We start from the raw sequence: 21,897 nt of genomic DNA, 5'->3' as shown, positions 1-21,897 counted from the left end.
AATATACCTAAAAGATTTTAGGATATACCTAAACATTTGTGTTGTAAACGAATCCATAAATTAATTTCTGCAGACTGGACTTACAAAGTTGTGATTTGTTCTTCCATGGACATTTTACCTAATTTTTGATACCAAGGCGTGTTTAGAGAACACATTTTGTCGTTTTACACTTGCAAACCTGAAGTGCTGTGGCTAAGTTTATGATTATGGGACTGTATTGCCATTCCAAATACTTCACTAGGTCTGACTGAATTTTTACCTACTCCTGAAATTTTGAGTCATTTGTACGCTCCTATTCGGAGGTGCTTTCATTCTTAAGCAAACACTAATTAGGGTTTTGTTAATTGTACAGCCCTTCTATCAAAGACTTTGGTACTTTTTGGTAAGTCCGATTCTGTGTTAAGCTTGCCTCAAGATCAGTCTGGTGATCTCAGTGGAAACTATAGAACTGAGTCAGATCCCATTTCCATTATCATCTTCATTTTATTGATAATGGACAGGACTTCCAAAGCCAGAGTTTTACAGATGATGAAATAATCGAAGGAATGTTACTAAATTAAAAACATTCCTTCTCAGTTTCTTTATGATTAACTTTGAGCAATGCTGTGCTTGATTTTCCTCAGCAGGTGGCAATCTTAACAAAGCCAAATGGATTTCCTTAGCTTTCTGCTAACATTCTCATGTCCCTAATGCGTAATTTCATATGTTCTGTTTAACAGGTATGTCACTCTTCTAATGTGTGTATAGAACAGCAGGTAACTTGACCTTATGTATCTATATCAGAATGTTTTCAAAGTTGGCAACTTTAAGATGTGTGGACATCAATTCCAATTCTGATGGGGAAATTTTGGGAGTGGAAGTCCCAAGCATCTAAAGTTGTCAGATCGAGGACTACTGTACCAAAGTTCATTCTGGAATTTCAGACGTGACTATTCAATATATTGAATGGTTCCAGTGGTGGGATTCAGCCAGTTCGCACCACTTCAGGAGAACTGGTTATTAACTTTCTGAACAGTTTGGTGAACTGGTTGTTGAAAGAAATCATTAGGGGCAGAGAACCGGTTGTTAATTTATTTGAATCCCACCACTGAATGGTTCCAATTCAGGAACAACATAGCCGTTCTCAATATGGATTTGTTGCAGTAGGAATGATCAACAGACCCAAGAGCATTTTCGGTTCTCCTTTCTCTCTCACACCAAGCAGCATGAGGACTTCGCTATGATTTAACTCATCCATATAATATAAAATTGTAAAACACAACGTGATTGTCAAATGAAGATAGAAAACCTTGTTTTCAGTCATATGTGAAGATTCTTATGGAATCCAATCTGTTTTATGTTGGCTGATGTTGACATCAAAAATATTATATGGGAAAATACTTGTTTTTAATTGCAAGTTACAAAACCCATTAACCATTGCAATAGGCTTAATCTACAAACTTTTGTAGAGTTTGGGCTAAGACCTATAATTGTCTGAGAATTCCTCTTCTGTCTTCCAGCCCACCAGATAAAATGTTTTTTTCCACCACATCTGAGAAATCACAGGAATGTTTTCCTTTCATTAAAGTATGTTGATATTGTGCTGGAGTGAAGCCTTAATCTTAGTTATTTTGGCCATCCTAATATTCTGTGACATATATGCTGTCCAAGTATTTCATCCAATTATATATTTAAACCTAGTGTGCCTAGGACAATGTCTAGGCCACCAAATGTTTTTTTAACCTTTATTTAAAGGAAAGATTAATTTCATTCACAACTATGGTATACATAGAAGATTAGAGCGATTGTGACAATAAAGGTCATTCAGCATTCAAAATATCAGCACAATAAGCCAACACTTTTATATGTAAATTGTTTTTCATATTGTATTACCACCAGTATACATTGTTAATGTAATACATGTGTCTTATATCTTATCAGTAGAATAAAAACCACAACAGTTCAACCAAACTTTAGAAGTTAGAAATTAAATTATATTCATAGCTAGTTTGCTCAGTAGTATCACCATTCTTTTTTTTGTTAGCCTTCCATCACAAATGATACAAGACAGTGGTGGGATTCAATTTTTTTTACTATCGGTTCTGTGGGCGTGGCTTGGAGGGCATGGTGTGGCTGGCAAAGGAAGGATACTGTAAAATCTCCATTCCCTCCCTACTCCAGGGGAAGATTACTGCAGTCGGGGGCCAGTCAGAGGTGATATTTACTGGTTCTATGAACTACTCAAAATTTCCACTATGGGTTCTCCAGAACTTATCAGAACCTGCTGAATACCACTTCTGATACAAGACTGCACTCTTATAATACAAGGGAAATGAAGTGTTATGCTGGCATAGGAAAAAAGTGAATGGGAGCCTCCTTGGATGAAGTCAGTCTGGTTCTGCCTCCAGGTGATTCCATTTCAGAACCATTCACTGGTAACACGGTTTGTTGAGATTTCACTCTGTAACCCCCAGCAGGTCAACTTGACCAATTGGTCTGTGTCAGGAGAACTGATGATGGGAATAGCATCCTCCCTATTCCTGCTGGCAAATCTCTAGAAGTGGCTTTAGGGATGATTTAGATTTGCTTTTCCTTCCCTATTTGCTTAGTGCCTTAGTCAATTAAACACCTATTCAAACATCTATTCAAGTTGATTAGGACTTTTCTTGGGAAGACTCTAGATTGTCTTTAATTTACCACCATAGTTGGGACTTGAATTTCTGATGGTTGTTAAGTAAGTTGTGCTCAGTTTTACAAGCTTGTATGCTGTGGTGGTTAAGCAAATCACGGTTCAGTGAATCATGTGGTCATTTAGCAAATCTGGCTTCCCCCATTGACTTTATTGTTCAGACCCCTCTTGGGAAGATGGCAAATGGCGATCCTGTGACCCTGGGATGTGGCAACTCTCATAAATGCATTCCAGTTACCCAAAGTTTGATCATGTGACCGTGGGGATGCTGAAACAGTAATACGTGCAAAACTTGTGATAAGCCACTTTTTTTCCAGCGTTGTCATAACTTCCAACCTTTGGTGAACATTGCACAGCTGGCTTGATTACATGACAAATCTGGTCTACCATATGTGACAGCAACTCAGTCCCAGAAACCCTATATCCCTTAGATATTAGAATGAGAATACCTCTTTGATGTCTTTGCTAATTAAAGGATGGCCACTGTGATTTTAAGCAGTTTGCCTTGCCTATTAAAAGTGCAGTGTTTTGGAGGTAGGGGATTTAGCAACACATAATCTTTTGTCGAGTTGTTGCATTGTTTTAATCCAGTGACTACTTTGAAATGCACAATTTCTATACCACATGCCATTATTGTAAATCTTGAAAAGGATTCCAGTCAGTTAAAATACCCACAAGAACAACTGGGTCCACTGCAGATCCCATGCTGCTTAAAAAGAAACCAGCAACTGATGTCTGGTTAGGAACAATACAAAAGGAATAACCAGTCTATCAGACGTGAACCTGCAGACGTGAACAACTATATTCACATGTTCTGAACATCAGAAGAGGCAAACGTTCTGTGGGGAGACTTATTTGGAATGTTGGTCACACTCACAAAATGGCAGCCAGGAAATTCTTGCCTATCTACTGATGACTTCAGGCAATCTTTGACTTATGACTGGTTGCTTCGCAACAGTTTGAAGTTACAACACTCTCCCTGCAAGTTACTCATGACCTACTTTCCAAGTTAATGTTCCAGTATCCCTGCGGTCACAGGCAGAAAACGCAGGTGGATTTGCCCTTACAACTGACTGCAGGGATGCTATCTCCCTCCATTCTGCCTTGCTGGACCCCCATAGGCCTTGGGATTGTTTCCCATCCCACCGGCTCCAACCACCTCCTCCCTCCCCATCCACCATCACCGATGGCACACTGTTTGTGTGGAACCAAAAACATTGTTCCAGAGTGTTTCTTTGCAATATGCTATCTATTTAATTATTTTAATTAAAAAGATTTTTAAAAAAAAACAAGGCAAAAGAATCTGGAGAGCCCCAATGAGGTTTGGGGTGCACATTCACACTACATTGTTACCCCAATGGATTCAGTAATATCAGCCAGATGTATAGGCATCCTTATTTAAATATTGTAATCATTTAGTACAATTTCATCATATGAATCACTATTTGTGCTGAAATTTTGTTTAGGCTAAATAACATGTTATGACTGTCTCAGCATTGAGTATTGTATGTACTACATCTAACTCCTAGGTGTGTAGCTTTTTTGTAATTATGAAATGAAGATATAATTACTAATTTAAAAACACTGGCTTTTGGTCTTCTTGAAAACGTCATGATCCACCCCCATTATTGCTATCTGGGGATTAAAGCGGAGTTCTGCACATTAAAAACCAATGAAACTTAGTGATGAAAAATGGCCAGCTGTACATTCTTAGTACTTTTAATTACCTTCATATGTTCCCAGAACAGTCATTTGACACGTACCAAACAATGCTTAAGGCTCAGGACTAAAAACATAAATACGAGGCATACTTTTATTCATTTTTTAAAACTTGAAAGAAGTCCAAACAAACAGTTTATTCTTAAAACTGCCCCCAGCTCCAATTTTGGCAGCTGTAGCTTTTAACTTGTTTAATCACGTAGGGTAAATCTGTTTTGTGACATGAATCTCTGGATTCCAGTATAAAACTGACTGGTTCAAAGTTTCTTCCTTCTAAAAGATTCAAAAAAGCGGCATTTTCTCAAATGAATGGCTTTCCCATAGGAATTGATCAAATGAAAAATGACTCCAGAACAACAACAGCCTGGTGCAGACAGATCTTTTAAAAGTTTGTATTTTGGACTATCCTTTTGGATTTGTTCTAATACAGCTATTATCCATTGTTATAGTAAATGTATTAAAAAGGCAATACCATTTAAAAAAACTTTTAGTGACGTTATAGGATTGACTTTTTTCAGAATTATTAATGCAACTGTAACTAAAGTTACGAGGTCCCACTAATAGCAAAAACAGATTGCCAAAAGAAAACAGTTACTAGAACTCTGGAGGAAGATTCAGTCAACTCTCTTGATTCTGCTCCGATGCTCTACCTGTCTTTCTCCTACATAGCAGCCATAACCACTATTAATATGGCCATTGGCAGAAGTTTCTTGGATCCTCTCAGAAGCCATAAAAAGAACAGCACATTCCTGATCTTGTTTGCTTCTGTAATTCCAGGCTATCAAGGATATTATTGAATTTGGCTATGAATATAAAACCTATCATGATCCAGAGGTGGGATCCTACTGGTTTAACAACCGGTTCGCCCAGCACGCATGCACAGTATAAAGAAAACGTACTTTCCGGATTCTGCTTGGGAAGGAAAACAGCTGAAGCATGGCAATCTACTCTGCCGCGCGACTCAGCTGAGCAAATAAAAGTAGGTAAAGTGTAGAGGTGGGCGGGCACGACCATTTGCTCCCACCTGATCTTCAGAGCTATCAGTTCACCCGAACTGGTCCAAACCAGTAGAATCCCACCCCTGAGTAAATCAACTGTTTTCTATTGGCACCAACAGACAAATATGAAACAATACTAGGATATTCATTTCTCTTTTTCAGTTTGAGTTCCATTCTTTGTTTTGCAGTCATCATCTAGGGCAGTGATGGTGAAACTTTTTCTTATGGTGTGTCAAAAAGGACTGTGCATGCGCTATCACACATGCACAGGTGCCTGCACCAATTCCATCCTCCCCGCCCACCTGCTCATGTGCACGTGAGACCCCCCCCCACGCATGCACGCACGACCCCCTCCCCAGGCTCTGGAAGCTTTTCTGAAGCCTGGGGAGAGCGAAAATGGCCTCCCCCCGGCCCCCCGGAAGCCGGAAACAGATCGTTCCTAAATTTCCGGTTGGCCCTCCCCAGCCTCCGGAGGCTTTCCTGAAGCCTGGGGAGGGCAAAAATGGCTTCCTCTGGCCCTCTGGAAGGGCGAAAAATAGCACATGCGTGCTGGAGCTGACAGCTGGCATGCCAGCAAATATGGCTCTACGTGCCACCTGTGGCACACGTGCCATTGGTTCCCCATCACCGATCTAGGGAAAATGATTTGACTGATAGAGGAATGCATGTGAATAAATAGGATACATGCAAGCAAATATAATAGGCCACAATCATGGAATGGAACAAAATGAGACATGGTATAATTTCAAAATTAAAATAGACTTTTTTTTTCTCTTGCATTTGAACTGATTATACGGATAGAACAAACTTCTAGCATATGTATAAGAAAAAGATTTTTTCCTATTTCTACTGAATTCATTTCTATAAATGTTGCTCAAGCCCTGAATAAAAGATTGCCTTTTTTGTGCAGCCTAATGGAATAGTTTCTAATACACCAAGGAACTGAATCTCCTGTTTATTACTAGTGGAATGGCTGCCAATAGGCAAAAGGAATATTTTAAATTAACATTTCAGAGCCTATAAATATATGCTTATTCTCTTGTCAAAATGGCACAGGCCCACATATGAGTCTTCACTTTGCTGCCTTATGGTAAGAAAGCAGCTTATTTAAGCATAGAAACCCATCATTCATATTATATTCTGCAGGCTGGTCAAATATTTACCTGGATTTCATTTTTAAGCTGGGTTTTGCTTTTCCTTTTGCCAATTTCATTAAAATCAGATTATAAACCCACCCAGTGCCAAATGCTCAACATCCCGCTAGTAGTTCAATCTGTGCTTCATTTCAGAAATTATTGGACCTTTGTTTCTGCAATATACAACATAAATATTAATTGATATTTTAAATGGGATGCACTGTGTTTTTCTAAATACATCACTTCTCAAAGATAACTTTTTAAATTAAAATGCAGAGCTCTGGAAATTATTAATATTTCATCAGCCTCGTTGTTCAGCATGGATTATTATTCTAGTTCATAATATTTTGGGGATTTATACTACTGGACAGCAAATGAATTCTGTCTTATTTTCCTTTTAATTAAATTTACGTTACAACATACGTCAAACTTCACAAATGAATTTCATTATTCTTGCCTGTATTCTTTATAGAATAGTATTCCTAGCAGAAAATATATACTTATAAAACATCGGCTAGCAACTGAAAAGAGTTAACTGGCAAAAGCAGGACAACAACCAGAAAAGGACTGAACAACAGGCAAGAGATAAAAAGGGCTGGGAGCTTAGTAAGAATAGCCTGCATTATCTCAATCTTACACAAAAAGTACAGAACTTTTCAGAGTTGCTGGAAAGTGGCTTGTGGATAATTAGCATGGACAGTCCCAAAGGGAAGAGCCTTTGATTATTCCAGCTTTGACTCATTTGTGCCATACTAGCAGGAAAATAGATACAAAATAGGATACCAGGTGATCCCGCCTCAGTTCCACACTATGAAAGAAACAATATGAAGAATGTGGATGAAGGAAAAAAAATATTTCCAAAGCCTTCATGTGGTGGAGGCTGTACTGAGAACCAAACAACAACTACTGACAACAGATTTCAGCAAGATGGTATCTTTTTCAGTAAGTTGTCCATATTGTAACCCATCTATAGGAATTAGGCAAACACCACTGATATCATCATTGTCTACAATCTGAAGCTGCTGCCATGTTATAGAGCAGTGATGGCGAACCGTTTTTGGCTTGCGTGCCATAAGCGGGGGGAGCGCAGGGGGGTCGTGCACGGGCGTGCCGCACCCAAAATGCAACGTGCGCCCCCCCCCAGTGCGCATGCATGTATGACAGGCACTCTTCCCATTTTTTGCATGATTTATTCACCCTCCCCAGGCTCCAGAAGCTTTATAGGAGCCTGGGGAGGGCGAAAACAGCCTCCTCCCCCGGAGCTCCTCCAGAGGCTTCAAGAGCTTCCCTGAAGCCTCCAGAGTTCAAAAAAATGGCCCTATGGGCAAACCGGAAGTTCGGGAACAAACTTCCAGTTTGCTCGTAGGTGCGTTTTTAGTCCTCTGGAGCCTTCAGGAGGCTTCCCTGAAGGCTCTGGAGGAGTAAAAACGATCCTATGAGCAAACCAGAAGTCACTTGTAAGCAGTGTCAAATGACTGCTCAAGTCAATATGATTTAAATCAGGAATGTCCTTTTGAAATATAGACCGTTGCATGCATTAATACACTGGAGGAATTGAGATGATCATAAAAGACTTTAAAAATAAATAATGCCGATTTGTTTGCTAAAGTTTCCATGAAACTCCTCTATCCAGAGATTGTGAAGAATGTAAACATCAGTTTCTGCCCAGGCTAATCAAAGTGAAGCCGATGGAAACCATCTGCCCCACAAACGAGATTGAGAAAGACAAGCTCACTCTTGCCCGCTCCAAATCTAAAGGCACTTGGATAACTTTATTTACAGTGCACATCACCCTGATTTTGAAATAGTTGAGATAAAGTGGAGAATTAAAAATATTAGTAAATAGCTCATCAGAACCTTGGAACTTTATCAAAGGGATTAGTTGTAAAATTGTAAAAAGGGGTGGAATTTTTGAACGGTAGATATTCGCTCACTATAATATGATTGGTTTAGGTTTAGGTTTAGGTTTATTAAATTTATAGACCGCCCCCTCTCCCCGCAGGGACTCAGGGTGGTGTACAGACTGTTCATATATAAAACAACAAAACATGACATAAAACACCAGACAAAACAATACAACCATACAGTCTATATATAACCCAAACTAATTAAATAATTAAAACAATTCTAAAACCAATTTAAAACCCCAAAATTTAAAATTTAAAAAGCCATCCAGGAAGGTCAATAGCGAGTGTTACTTGTAATTACAATTAGGCCAGGCCGGCTAGTCGAAACAGGTGGGTCTTGAGTTTCTTACGGAAGGAGCGGAGGTCCAAGGTAGTTCTAATATCGGGGGGGAGGTCGTTCCAGAGGGTTGGGCCCATCACAGAGAAGGCCCTACTCCTAGGCACCGCCCGCCCACACTGCTTAGCGGAAGGTACCCGGAGGAGTCCCTCTCTGTGAGAGCGGATTGGTTGCAGAATTGGCTTAGCGGATTGGCTAAACAAGATTGTCTATAAAACAGAAAGAGAACTGCTGGGTGTGGAATTATGTCTTATAGTGGAAGGTTCATATATTTGGTGGCAGCCCTAATAAACCAGGGAAATTCAAGATATGGCATTGCTGTAAAATCTTTACCAACAGAACATTCCAGCTGTTAAAGTTAAAGCCTAGAATTGCTTTGGATAGTGAGACGGGCAACATAGAAATTTAATTAATTAATAAATCCAGGAAAATAACTTGGGTCCTAAGCTCTTATAGGAAGAAACTCTTAGGGGAATAATGCTCAGCTTATAAAAAGTTTACACTGCAAAAGAGATAAATATACTGAATTTACAGATCCACTATACTTTTATAGAACATTGCAGCACTGAAAGCTATTTTAATATTATTACAAGTGAGAGTTTTTCTACCAGTATCTTCTGGAGTCATCGTTCCATGAGCAACTTGATGTAGTTCTGTGACAGACTAAAAACAAAATACTTGAAATATCCATTATATAATAGGGTGTGCTATTGTATTATATAACGTTGATAAAAATGTATAGCCCCCTCCCTTGTCCAGTAATTTTAATTACTCCTGTGATTATGAAGTTAATCTGCTTTTCTTTTAGGAAAGCAGATCAGGAACTGATTTTAGGGGATCAATTGCTAGAAACCTCTAAGAAGGTTGCAGTAATACAGCTTTTACCTATCATGTGATACTTCTCTATTAATTAGGGGATGGGTTTTTCATCTAATCTTATTCTTTGCATTTATGATACCTGTTGTATTTCTTTTTTATGAGTTGTAATTAAATACTCACCTACAATCTGCAGTTCACTAAGTGAAAACAATTCATATAACAAAACCTTACAAACATCGCATCATAGCATCTTATTTGCCATAAAATACAGACAATCCAGAGGCAGAATGTTTTCCGTCCCAAAATTTTGGGGAGAGTTGAACAAGCTCCTTTATTTGCCATTTACAGCATAAAAGCAAAGAGAATGACGAAATATAGATATCAACTTGCTTGGCACCAAAGCTCTATTTATTTAACAGTTAAGATTTCATAAAGAAAGTAGAAAAATGAAACATGTTAAGATATATAGTGTTTTGGGTTCAGTTCCAAAAAGGTGATTAAGAACACATAAGTATAACACTTGTCTGCAACTTTTTAAAGCAGCTTTGGCTTTTCCCTTTAACTGCTGGGTGATCCTGGAATGGATGCAGATCTGACTGAGTATTATAGCTACTCATTGTAAATAATGTCCCAGAAATAGGGGCATTCATCATCAAATTGTGAATCTTGTTTACTGTCATTGCATGAGAAACATGTCCTCCTGTCTTATTAGAGAATAAGTATTGGAAAAGAAGAACCTAGATTTAGCGAAGCTCAGTACACAATGTGTCAAAATCATACCCATTCCCACACATAAAAAGCCTTGGAGTCTATATAACTCTCTTCAAGATAATTTAGCCATGATTCAAAGGATCAAACTAGAGTCTTTAGTTAATAGAATCTATTTGAAAACAAAGGAGTAATTGGATCTGTTCAATGACTTGCTTTTCTTTCATACTCCTTGCTGGACAAATATATAATTTTGCATATAAATTTTGCACCCTCCATTTTTTTTGAGAAATATTAAGAACTCTACTATTGATTTTTTAAAAAAAATTAAAGCAAGAAGTTAACAGACGAGCCTGAAATAAAAAGTTCAATTTTTAGTGCAATAATTTGACCCAGCGTATTGAAACAGCTTTGTTCCAACTTTTTATATATTTGTTTATCCTGTTTTATGCTGGAGCATGTTATTAAATAATTCTCAAGGATTTGTGTAATGTTTATACTAACTATTTTTGAAGCTTACATTATCGAAGGCATTTCTAAGTTATTGGATATTTTAAAAAACTGTTAAATCTGATAATTCTGGAACGTCTTGCAAATCTTGAGTGGGAGGCATTGAATGCGAGGCATTTGTGAAGATGAAATAATATAGAAAAAAATACTTAACCAAACTGATTTGCAGAAAAGATGTGCCTGCCTACATTTTAATCTTGGTGCTGAACCCATTTCTCCTCTTTTATCCGGATTGTAATTTTTACCCTTTTGCCCAGATAAAGGTACATTTGAGGGTGGGAGTTGCTTCCCACAGTGGATTGCCAAAAATATTATTTGGAAGGATGGAAAAATACCTCTGCCTGGAATGTTGGAAATGAAATTTAATAAAAATAAATAATAAACTAAATTAGATTTAATTTCTTTTACATCTAATATTTCTTTGCATCTGATATGTTATCATGTGAAAATTCTAAATATCGAAATAAGAACATTTGTTCTGCTCTTAAACTGTTTCCCATAGAATTGTTGCATCCCCCTCCCCCACAGATGCAAAGCTAGACTTCTGACAATTTGGATGAAAGTTATCTATTTAGTGCCATAAGATTAAAAGAAGATGTCCAAGGAGTTTTTCAGCTTTAGAAGTGGATTTTTTTTAGCCTTCACATCCTTTCGTTACTCAATTTATCTACTCTTTAGGATTTCAGATCTAGAACTAATAACAAAATGTAGGCTACTGAGATCTAAAGACAGAAGTTTACAAATAATAGTTTGGAATAAGTATCATTTTTCAGCTAGGATAGAGAACTTGCATTCTCTATAAGAGAGAGTGAGTTTCTCCTTTGAAATTTGCTGCTAAATCAAGAAATAAAATATCAGGGACAACTACAGGGGAGCAATTGACCGAACCGTTGAATGTCTGGAAGGAGGTGGTGGAGCTGGGATGGAGAAAGCCTATGCATTCGAAGGACGTATGGCTGGAATAAGGGAGGGAAACAGCAGGCAGGAACAGGAAGGGCCCAAGAATTTTTGCTAAAAAATAATTGCTCAGTATGAATATTTGTAGGCATCTTTAGAACATCCTTATCACTTTGTATTCTGGACATTTTCAAGCCAGCAGCTGCCTGGCATGCAGCTTTGCCAGCGAGACTTTTAATGTGGATGTTTCTTACAAAGAAAAATTACAGGCTGACCAGAAAGACTGGAATTTCAGCTTCCCCCTCCCCATTTCCTTGGATTTCTCCCCCACTCCTGCTGCAACTCTTTTAAACAAGACATTATTGGGTCAGTGCCTCATTTTACCCTTTCCAAGCTAGTGGCTTCCTTGGCTAGAGCAAGAAAAGGACACGGTTGCCTGTAAGTACTATTTTTTTTTGTCTTTCTCTTTCTGATTCTCTAATAATTCTCTAATAATTGAGTGGTGCAATGTCATATTTGCAGAATAACATAATGTCTTGTAAATGCTCAAGTTTCATAGAACTGAAGTTTTCTTAAACCATGTGCATGAGAACAGTTTTGGGGGTGAAAGTAAAAATCTAATGGGGAATGAGAAAAACAATATTGTAACAAAATAGCATTAAAGAAAGTTGTGGCATCAATTCTCTTGCTTTAGTAGTTGTATAATGAAACTCTGGACACAAGAAGTCTTAAACCACCTACATCTTGTCCTGACTGCTCATTCTGCCTTTTACAAAACTTGGAAAAAGGAAGATTGTTTTTCCCACTGTTCTCAGCATGGGAGAAACTGAGCAACATATTTTACACAATATGTTTAACCTGCTGAGCAGTGCAAGTATCTCATGTTTTTTTATTAAACAAGATTGCAAATCTTTCAGAGCCTTGCAGTATGTTTACTAGGAACTTGTAGTATATTTACTAGGAACAGATTAACTCCCTAAGCAATTTAACATGCTTCAAATGACAGGACAAACGTTGAACCCCAATCAAAAATATTCTTGCAACTTTTAAAATATTATAATTAAGGAAAGATTCAGTAATGACTTGCAAAGAAATAGAATACATCTCATTGAATTGATTGGCTTATGCAATTAGTGTTGAGGTTATAAAAGAAAAATAAATGGGGGTTATAAATTGAATAAATAAATAAAATTATATATTTTAAGATGCCAGCTAAATCCAAGGTTTTAGGAAATAGCTTCTTGCTCATTATTGAAATAAACATGGTCTACAATCCAGCACACATGCTGCTTAATATATTAATGATTTTAATAAGATTTAGGTTGCAATCTTAAATTCGCTGATTAAAGAATAAATCTCATCAAACTCAGCAGGAGTCTGTCTTTTAATTTGCTTAAAACTGAATTGCCCAATATCCCAACTGCAAAGGATTTCCCCCCTGGATTGTAAAAATTCCTTTGTCTGTCTGAAGACCATTTTCATCTGTTATGCTGTTAACTTTTCATTCTTTATTTTCCAACAAATGTTTTCTTTTGTTCTGAAAATATTTTGTTTAAACCTAGAAAGTTATAATATTCCCTTGCTATATTTAGTCAGCAATGAGCTACATCTTGTAGAATTCATTTGTAAGACCTGGCGTCTTCTGCTTAATCCATTTTTCTCTGTGAAGTATTAAATAGCTTTCAGATTTGTGGTTCTGTTTTAACATCCTCCTGCACTCATAAAGAACAGAGTAAATAAAGAAGAAGTTTTAAGATCAAGTGGCTTTTGTCTTTGGGGAAGACATTTGGAAATAATATTCAGTGCTCAGAATTCTTACAGAAGAAAAATAGTGATAAAACATTTCGAGTGTGATTTTCATTTTCTTCCGGTGAGTGCCTTTCCAGAAACATTGAATTCGTTTCATCTCTATAAATGTATCTGCTTTTCCAACAATCAGTAATTTTAAATCTTCAGTTTGACTGTCTTTTGCTGAAATGTGAGGAGAGTTAGTTTCTTCTACATCCTCTTTGACTGTTAAAAGGAAAAAAAATAAATCTACCTCCAACAGAGAAGTGAAATGTGCATAATTTTGCAGTTGCACTACCATAGTTATAGGATTAAAAAGAAAGTTGCTGCTTGCTACCCTGATATGAAACACGCTCATTGGAATCAGGCACTACACTTTTGCTTAAGTAAATAAACTTTTAAACAAGAAGGGTAACAAAGTGAATATGTATACAACTAGCTCCTTGGTATCTATGAAATATTTAAAAAGGAAAAAGAAAAAGAAAGAAAAAGGACAAAGAAAAGGAGCATAAGCCAAAATTATGGTGCCAGCTCTATTTGTGCTACTCCTCCCATCCCCCATTATATCTTTGGTTCTAGGAATTTGTGGGGAGCAGAGAGTAAGTGGCGGAAGTGATGAATTCTGCATTGTGATCTTGTGATACAAACTCAGCTCAAAACCCGCAAAAGGCTACTAGAAGTTTGTATCATAATGCCATGATGCATATTTCAGCATTTTGCCACACTTCTAGCTAGGAATGGATGCCTCAAGTGCAGAGGTAGGTTTCTGCCAGTTCGGCCCAGATTGGGCGGAACGGTAGTGGTGGCAGCAGGAGGCTCTGCCCACCTGCCCGGACGCTTCTGCACATGCGCAGAAGCATTGCACAAGCAAGCGTGCATGAGTGAACTGGTAGGAAAAAAAATGGAAATCCACCACTGCTCAGGTGGGTGGGCTCGGAGTTCCCTGAGGTTCAAGGATTTGGTTTTCAGCCCGAATAGCTAAGTTCAAATTAAAATATTGACCAGACAGGTTTTATTTTCTCTATATTTAATGGTCTGTGAAAATAACCTTGGGAGACAGGAAAAGGCTCCACAGCTAAACACTGGTCAGACAAAGGCTATCTCAGCCCATGGAATGAAGATAAGTTCTGTAGGAAGTACAGGGAGGGGGGGAAGTGCTTTCAGACTTGCAAGATTCTGTTACTTGTAACACTACAATAAATTTAGCATTAATACTAATGATTCTGATTTCCTGACTATCTTAGAAAGCTGACACTAAGGTAAAGGGGCATGGTAAAACAAATTTAGCTGGCTGTTAGAAATTCTCTTTTCACTTCCTATTAAACCCAATTTTAAGCTTTTATTCTTGACAGTAGGCATGTCTGCAAAGATTCAGTGGCCTGTTTGAGAGTGAGGGAGGGAGACTTATAATGTTTTTTTTAAACCTTCCTAATGAAATGTTTTGCTTAGATTACAATAGTTATCTGTGGCAATTTTCAAAGGCTTCAGAAAAATTGGCTGAGAAGGTGAATTGTCAGCTGTGTTTCTTTTGATTTTTAGATAAACATTCCCTGCTAAATACAGGTAAGATAAGAGGATTCGTTGTTTTTTTTAAAGAGAGTCTTGTATTTCAAAGAAAGCAAAACAACTCTTACTAGACGCTTTGGAAGTCATCTTGTTGCTATCTTTGTTCTTTTAAAGTTTATGTTATATCGTTGCGCTAAAGTTGTCTTATTTTAAAGTTACTTATCCCCAAAGAAAAATACCTGCAGGCAAAATTCAACTCTGTATAAGCTCATCTCAGGGATGAAATTCAGCAGTTCTGACAGGTTCTGGAGAACTGGTAGCGGAAATTTTGAGTAGTTTGTTGAACCGGCAAATACCACCTCTGGCTGGCCCAAGAGTGGGGTGGGAATGGAGATTTTGCAATATCCTTCCCCCAGGAATGGGAGGGAATGGGGGTTTTGCAGTATCCTTCCCCTGCCATGCCCACCAAGCCACACCTACAGAACCGGTAGTAAAAAAATTGAATTTCACCACTGGCTCATTCCTACCTCTTCATCAGCTGGGAGATTTGAGATTTGTGCTTAGATTTCCTTGATCACAAATCCAATCTTCTGTGCAATCTGGGGTCCCAGCTACATAATTCAGGATGGGAAGTATATGTGTGTTTGAACCATTGCTCAATCTTTGGTCTTACAAGCAATCTAGCTCTTGCTTGACCTACTTCAATTCCTCATTAAATGAAACTCTGAACAGGCCCAAGAGCTTTCCTTGTAGGCAGGGACTACTATGAGAAACATACAAAGCTCCTTTTCTTGCATGTGAATGCTTAGCTTACGGCAATGGGAAAAGCATTGGGGCGTGGAATAGAATGGGAGGCAACTCAACAGGCAGCTCAACTCTTGTTCAAAGCAACTATGCCCTGGTGTAGGTTAACCTTATGCGGGTTAAAAAGACAATTCCCACCATACATTAATAAGAGAGATTAATGTTTGGAAATGATGCTCTATGGCTGGAGAAACAAAGTCAGGGAAATTATCCAATCACTTTCCTTAATTTGTCCTGCACCAAATCTGAAAAGACATCACTACTTGATGGTCTTCTTCCTGAGGTATAATATAGTTTGGGAATCAAATCAATGCAATTGGTGATAAGATACATTTCTGCTGACTCAAGGATTAGATCAGGGACGTGCGGTCAGGGGAGGCAGGGGAGGCAGAGCCTCACCTCCCTTTATGAAATAATAGTATATAATATTATATACTATATATATATATATAATATTATAATATTATATACATCCGTCCGGCCGCGCCCGGGAGCTGAGGAGGCAGAAATGTTGTCGGCACTGCCAGATGACGTCATCCGGCAGCGCCGACATTTCTGCCTCTGCCCTCCGCAGCTCCCGGGCGCGCCCGGACGGAGGTAGCCAGAATGGCACCGAGGCAGTCCGGCGGGCGAGCAAGCGAGGCAGCCTGATCCTCGGTCGCTCGCCCGCCGGACTGCCTCGGCGCCATTCTGGCTACCTCCGTCCAGGCGCGCCCGGGAGCTGCGGAGGGCGGAGGCAGAAATGTTGTCGGTGCTGCCGGATGACGTCATCCGGCAGCGCTGACAACATTTCTGCCTCCTCAGCTCCCAGGCGCGGCCGGACGGATGTATTATTTCATGTATTATTTCATGAAGAGAGGTGAGGCTGTGCCTCCCCTGCCTCCCCTGGCTGAGGCAGTCCGGTGGTCGAGCGACCGAGGATCAGGCTGCCTCGCTCGCTCGCCCGCCGGACTGCCTCGGCACCATTCTGGCTACCTCCGTCCGGGCGCGCCCGGGAGCTGCGGAGGGCGGAGGCAGAAATGTCAGCGCTGCCGGATGACAAAGGCATGAAAGTGCAGCCGCCTTAATGGGAAAGCAACGAAAGGGGCAGCGAGGGTGGGCGGGAAAGCAACGAAAGGGGCAGCGAGGGTGGGTGGTGGCTGCAGGCGGCAAGGCTTGAGCGGGGTGAAAGTGCAGCCCCTTTCGTTGCTTTCCCATTCACCCCGCTCAAGCCTTGCCCGAGGGAGTTGGGGATCGGGCTTTGGGTTGGTGGGAGACCTTGAAGGAGTGGGGGGGGAAGGGACTGGCGCCGGTGGAGGAAGCAATGCTACGCGGATCAGTACACTCCACTGTCCCCTTAATGTTCACTCAGGAAGGCGGAGAATGGGACCACGTGTGCTGGAGGCTGAGGCTGCCTCAGCCTCCTGCACACGTGGTCCCATTCCCCGCCTTCCTGATGACGTCACCAGCCTCACCAGCCATAACCCTCACCGCACGTCACTGGATTAGATTATGGGTTGGATTAGGGACTTTTAAATTCTATAGATATCAGTAGTATAGAAGGAGCATTTTTCATAAATAGCAGTATTCTCCATAGTGAGGGGAGGAGTATCCGGGATAGGATGGGTTGACCTTGTCCTCTCTTTATTGGACTGAGTCAGATAAGCTCTTTTAGCCACGCCTTGGTCACCAGATTCCACCCAGTTATCAATTCAGTCCATCAACGGACGGCTGTGTTCATCCTGAGATCCTGAAGAAACTTAAAGGAAAAATTTTAAATTGCTGCAAAAGCAATCGAAATTGCCTCCATGCTGCCTGATCAATCACTAGAGGCTGAGGAAACCCCTAGTGGGGGTAGAAAGTCTGCACAGCAACCGCTAAAGAGGCGCGCAGCCCAGGGCAGTAAGTGAGGACTCTCACCAAAGACAGGCAAGCGAGCTCCGCAGAGGCCTCTGCAGTAAGGGCAACGCGCAAGGAGGCTCTAAGTGCGCTGGAACGCTCCACCGCTCCCCTCAGGGTTTGAGTGATGAACCGTGGCATTTTAAAATGCCCCGAAGTGCCCACACTGGCAGCGATCACCAGAGAACAAGGTGAGAGCCGGAGAGGCTCAGAAAGAGCTTCGGGAGGCAGGGGGAGGCGAGAGAGAGCCCCCAGCGGCAGCGGAAGCCATGTGGCAGCCTGCAACGGCACAAGCCGCTTCCACATGCTCCCAGGTAGAGGAGCTTTTTGAATTTGGAGCTAGGAGCCATTTTGAAACCACGTGATCCAAGATGGCAGCCCCCAGCAGCTCAGAGGAGGCTGGCAGGAGCCAAGCACTCTGGCAGGAGCCAAGCACTCTGCAGCCAGCAACCCCACTGGAGGCACTGAGGAGCCCTTAAAAAGGATAGAAACCATCTTGGAGGCATCAGCCAAGGGCGGGGGGAGGCAAGGCAAAGGCCAAAAGGAAGCATATGTCCAACAAGGGGGCTAAAGAGGCAGGCTGTGGATCCAAACCCCCCAAGCCTAGCTCCAAGTATGAAAGGCAGAGGCACCAAGCCTTGGAGCGCATCTGCCACAAGGCCAGCAACAGGAAGACACCCCCCCCAGCCTGGAACCTGAGGGAAGATTACCAGGTTTCTCTTCACCTGGCAGGGCTGCAGAAGGGTGAGGATTCCCTTCGACACCTTGGGCTTTGTCATCCTGTGTTCCGGCAACCTTGCTGCAAGCCCTATTCAATCCTTTCTGAGTGCCTGACTAGCCGGAGAAGCCCAGACAGGGCAACGAGGCTCAGATTGCTGCTGAGACTTTCCCTTTAAAGAAGTTCTTCCCTTTAAGGAAAAACTTTCCCTTTAAGGAAGAGAAAGGAAAGCAGCTGGAGGAGAGGGCGGCAAGGCTCTCAGCGAGCTGCTGTTAACAGCAGGAGGCCACAGGAGAGAGCGCGGCAGCTCTTAGTAGCACAAGCCGCTTTTCAAAGCTCTGACCAACAGCTCTTAGTAGCACAAGCCACTTTTTCAAAGCCCTGACCAACAGCTCTTAGTAGCACAAGCCACTTTTTCAAAGCCCTGACCGGCAGGGCTGTTTTATTTGCCACGCAACTCCATTTGAAAAGAAAGGGAAGAAGAGTCCCCACGTGGCCCAAGATGGCGGCCACCTGCAGCTCGGAGGACACAGGCAGGAATCAAGTCCTCGCTTCTAAAGCCAGCAGCCCCACTGGAGGGGTAGGAGAACCTCCAATCTGGTTAGAGATTACCTCTGAAGGTCCAACCGGGGGGGTGGGGGTGGCAAGGCAAAGAGCAAAATGAAGCACACCTCCTCCAGGGCGGCTAAAGAGGCAAGCTCCAGCTCCAAGCCTCCCAAACCTGCCTCTAAATATGAAAGGCAGAGGCATAAAGCCCTAGGGCGCATCTGCCATAAGGCCATCAGCAAGAAGGCTCCCCCTGGTCTAGAGCCTGATGCGATCACAGAGGAGGATCCCTCCCAGCAAGTGAGGATTCCCATTGATAACTTAGGCATCTGGGGCTCTATCCGGGGATGGCAGTCACCCTCACTACGGAGCATTCTCCTCAAGCCTCCCTTCTACCTCTGCAGGCATGGGGGTGGGGCAGCCACCCGAAGCAGAACAGTGTAAAGATGAGGTTATTTTGAGCTCCTCTCGAGTAAAAGGGACATTGAAGTTGAATCCCAAACTCTGTTTGCAGTCTAACTGAAATCAGCTGCCGGGATTTGGAGCAAAGAGGAGCATCCCTTTTCAGTGAGAAAGGCTGATTAGCTCTCCTGAGATGAAGGACTCTTGTGATTAAGAAAATATGTTAGAAAGGGGCCAAGAGTTGCATGAGAAATGCAGCGTCTACCACCTAGCTGATTCAATCTGCTCTGTAAAGCCTGTTTTTGTTCTTCTCTGATACACTGAGAAAGCAGATCCTGCAAAGTTAGAAAAGCATGTTTCCTCTCTCTTCTTGTTTGACAGCAAGATCGACCTTGTTTCCATCTAATTGAGCTCCAGAGGAAGGGATCCAGGAATCGCATGATAAAGCAACCCTACCCTTTCCCAACCTATGTAATCTGATCTGCTGTTGTTAAGGCCAAACACATGTGGCCTAACAAAGAAAGAGAAACCTGATGCAGATTCCAAGCCTTACTCCTTAAGTGGTTGTAAAAGCCTTCCACTTTTGTAAAAGTGGAAAGATCTCCATGGAAACGAAACTTGAATGAAAAAGAGGTCAGCTAGCCCAGACCTGACCTCCCAAATCCTTTGAACTTTAATGATAAGTTGTCCTGACAACGATGCCCCAACCATCCCAACATCAGCTTACCTTATGTGTGCAAAGCCTTCGGGCAGCCGAAGAGCCAAAAGGCAGATGTTGTTCAGCTGAAGAGATTGTTATGCTCTTGTGGATTGGTTACTATTGTTTATGAATTATTTGGGAAGGGCTCAACCCCTATAGAAGGTACCAAGCTAGCCAGATCCAAGACGGGTTCCGAGTTCGGGTAAAAACCCTTAGGAATTCCAAAAACTGGAGAGTCAGCTTGATAACCTAACCAGCAGAATAGCCTTGGCAACTAGAGCTGAGATGGCACAGGGGTTAGAGTGCAGTACTGCAGGCTACTTCAGCTGACTGCTAGCTGCAGTTTGGCAGTTCAAATCTCACTGGCTCAAGATTGATTCAGCCTTCCATCCTTTAACAGCAAGGAAGGCGCCATTACCAATCACTCCAAACAGTAGGCACACGCAGCACCCTCTAGTGGCTCCTCTACAAACGGCAATCCAGTATTTCAGGCCAACACTTGCAGCGCCTAGTGGCCGACAAGTGATGTGCTCCTGCATCTACAAAGCCCTGTAATGCACTCTAGTGGCTGACCAGTGAAGCAACGCACTCTCGTGGCTGGCACGTGAATTGCACCTTTTCATAAATAGTCAAAAGAAAATAAGATCTTGTCTTATTTTCAGGGAAACACAATAAGTGAAAAGTATTTCACAAACTGCATCAAATAAAACTGCTGGAATTTTAAGATGCACACAGCTTGTAAGAGGACCAGCTGCAAACATGCTCGTTTTTCTCTCTGTGGCACTCACCCTATCAAAAAAATGTTTCAACAGGTACAACACCTGCACCAAATAATGGCTGAGAAGATACAGTAGCTATTTTCTTAAAGAAAAATGAAATATGCATTTTTGCGGGGAAATAATAAGACAGCTTTTAGCTTCATTAGGTATAAAAAGTTAGAATTATTATTTATTTTCTTACAGTTGCCAACAATTTTTTTCCTTTGACTTTCCCCCTCAAAGCATAAGAAAGCTTATTTCCCTAAAATCATATTTTCTATGCAGAACTGCTCATGTGGCATTATAACAGATGATTATAAATCACCTCATAAAACTGAACACAAAATTTAAGTAATGCCCAGTTGCCAATTTATGATTTTATAAGATGCTATGTGGAGTTTGTTTTTTTCTTACAATGAAAAAGCATTCTGTTTTAACTGAATATAGAACATCTGTGTACCATCAGAGTTTTTTGGCTCCTCATCATTATATAATTAAAAGATATCCCAAGGCTTCTGAAAAGAATCTACCTCAATTATCAAATCCTTTTTAGAAGCCTTGGGCTGTCTTTTAATTATATAATGATGAAATTCATGAAAAATACACTACTTATTTTTGCTACAGACTTAAAGAGAGTGAAAGAAATCCATTTTCCATCCTTGGTTCAATATACAAAATGTATTTCTTGAAAATATTAATTCAAAATTGATTTACATATCCACATTCACTACTTCTGGACAGGAAAGGCCTAAATATGAGAGTCAGTTGCCACAGATAAATATAATCCATCAATATCATGATCATTTTCTGCATTAGTTTTATACGTTTTTGATAATTTGGGATAGACAGTGCCTTACTTCTGTGGTTCTCGTGGGCAGACAATTGCTCCATTTACCTATAAAAGAGTGATGCATATAAAAGCTACAAAAACGATCACTTAATGACTACCTATTGACATATCTTTTCACCTCTGTAATAGTAAACAACTGGGTGAATGACAGACATCATTAAATGCTTTCATACATGTTTAATGAGGCAGGAGTCTCTAGGAAAGATCAAGATGGCAACCACACTGCTCTGTGATCAAAGATCTGCCTG

The 21,897-nt window shown here is 40.8% G+C and overlaps 1 protein-coding gene across 5 annotated transcripts in view; it reads left to right on the top strand.

Annotated features, from left to right (window-relative positions):
* Window positions 1–12,051: 12,051 nt before the first annotated feature.
* Window positions 12,052–21,897, top strand: part of FREM1 (FRAS1 related extracellular matrix 1) — a 95,753-nt gene continuing 85,907 nt past the window's right edge. For all 5 annotated transcript variants that reach the window (XR_014174803.1, XM_081945956.1, XM_081945958.1 and 2 more), the window contains exon 1: window positions 12,052–12,137. The gene's annotated coding sequence lies outside the window, so the exon portion shown is untranslated. The remainder of the gene's footprint in view (window positions 12,138–21,897) is intronic.

This window comes from Natrix helvetica, assembly GCF_964273705.1.
Source record: "Natrix helvetica genome assembly, chromosome: 2".
In the NCBI taxonomy this organism is placed as follows: Eukaryota; Metazoa; Chordata; class Lepidosauria; order Squamata; family Natricidae; genus Natrix; species Natrix helvetica.
Note: the sequence above shows the minus strand (reverse complement) of the source record. Positions and strands in the feature narration are given on the sequence as shown.